The sequence below is a fragment of the Echinops telfairi genome, unplaced genomic scaffold (assembly GCF_000313985.2).
Source record: "Echinops telfairi isolate 266 unplaced genomic scaffold, ASM31398v2 ScPeMD7_23;HRSCAF=83, whole genome shotgun sequence".
In the NCBI taxonomy this organism is placed as follows: Eukaryota; Metazoa; Chordata; class Mammalia; order Afrosoricida; family Tenrecidae; genus Echinops; species Echinops telfairi.
The window spans coordinates 76,525,489-76,527,604 of NW_022103920.1; positions in this window are offsets into that span (position 1 = coordinate 76,525,489).

The window sequence follows — 2,116 nt, forward strand, 5'->3', positions numbered from 1 at the left end:
AGACACTTCTCTCTCTCTGCAGCTCCCTGGGAGATATTGCAGCTGACAAGACACATGGAACTACCCTAGTGCCCTGAGCTGGTCAAGCCACATGGATGCAACCAGACCTCTGAAGCAGGACAAGCCACAGAGAAACAGACCCCTGCCAGCGCTGAGATGCTTACAATGCCACTAGACCCAAAGACTTTCTACCCACTGGCTTGTGATCATCCTGGATTTAGCTTCATTGCATGCGTTTCATGAGTCTGAAGAGGACTTTCATGAGTCTGAAGAGGATTGATATTGGACAGATGGGCTAATATCAGACATATGACCTTGGACTGGACTGGGTTGGGATGTTTTCTTAATGTACAATCGCTCTTGTACATAAACTTCTTCCTTATACACATATGTGTGTCAGTGAATTTGTTTCTCTAGTCCACCCAGACTAACACAGGGCTGTTGTAAGGATTAAATTAAATTAAATCATATGAAAGTACCTGATCTAGTATCTAATATAGCCATTTGAGAAGTGCTATTTACTTTTTCTCATCATTCTATCATCCAATAGTGATATGAAATGACAATGAGATTTTTAAAATTATAAATAATAAGGCTATAGAAAACAAAAAAACTGAAGGAGTCTATGTGAATAATTGTAATTATATAATGTTAAGCGCCAATGTGTTCATTGTATTTACTTAGTTAAATCATTTATTCCTATTTGTGCACATTTGTGAGAATACAATGATGACAAAAGTATCTTAAAAGAAAGATAAAGACAAGTATATAAGGCAGTGCCCCCAAAAATCCCAGATTATTTTCAAAACTATGTATTTAAATTTTTTTATAAAACAACCTTACATTCAAAAAGTACTCTCCATTACACTTAATACACTTGTCAAATCTGCCATTCCATTCTAGGAAATATAAGGTAGATTTGGCATCAGAAAGAAAGAAGGCAAACACAGAAAACATTTTCAAAGGTTTATTTTAGGGCTCCCAGGCCAGGTTCACGGGGGTCCCTAATTGGGGCCAGAGAAGTCGTGCTGTCCTGGCAAGAGGTGAGGAATTTTATAGCCTGGGTCTTGGAGAGGAAGGAGTTGAAGAAATTTCCACTGCGACTTTGCTGTCTGCAAGCAGGGCTAAGCAAGATGTTCAATGTCATCTGTAAGGGCCAGCCTCCAGCAACTGGGCTAGGAAGGCCACCTAAGGTGAGGAGGAGGGGGAAGGGGAGGGAGGCCTGGTCTTTCACAGCATCCTTGAAGTGTTTTCACCAGCCCCCCCACCCCCACCCCACCCCAGGCATCCTTGCACTCACCTGCCCCGCAACTCCCGCGTCTGCCTGATGGGAACTTTTTAAAACTCATCTGTTTGGATGGCTGACAGTATCTCCCTCGTTCTTTTCTTTACGTTTTCTAAATTTCTGTCATTTCATGTGCCTTTTCATTTGTGGGAACATAAAAAAGTCACACAGAGAGAGGTCAGGAGAGTAAGGTGGATGGGGTAAGAGAGGCATGCTGTTTTGTTTTTTTGTGGGGTTTTTTTTTGCCAAAAACTGGCGCACTGAGATGGAAGGGCTATAAAACTCCAGACAACAAGACTTCTCTAGTCCCAATCAGGGACCCGTGAACTTCACCTTGAAGCTCTGAAATAAACCTTTGAAGCTGTTTTTAGCCTTTGCCTTCTTTCTTTCTCTCTCTCTCTCTTTCTTTCCATCGCCAAATCTACCTTACATTTGGTGCACAAAACCCTGGAGGAATAGAGGCATCCTGACATGCCCCGCCGACCCTCAGGTGGGTGCTATGCCCCTCTATCCTTCATCCTCCCTTCCTTCAGACCGGGACCTCTCAGCTGCTATCTGCCGCGTCTACAAGTGAGCACCTGACTAAATTTTTATCTGCGCTATTTTGGCCACTGTCCCTTGCTGCTGGGTTATTTCATTCGAGGTCCTATTCATTCATTTCATTTCTGCTGAACTGTGGGCCCACTGCAGAGCCACATCATTCAAAAGACAGACTCTCGGGGACACCTGAGTCTCTCTGTTCCCTTTCCCGGAGGCCAGGCCTCCCCCTCCCCCATTCCAGAGACCCAGTTGGATATTCACGATGTTGATTTTTTAGGTCGGTAGCATTCA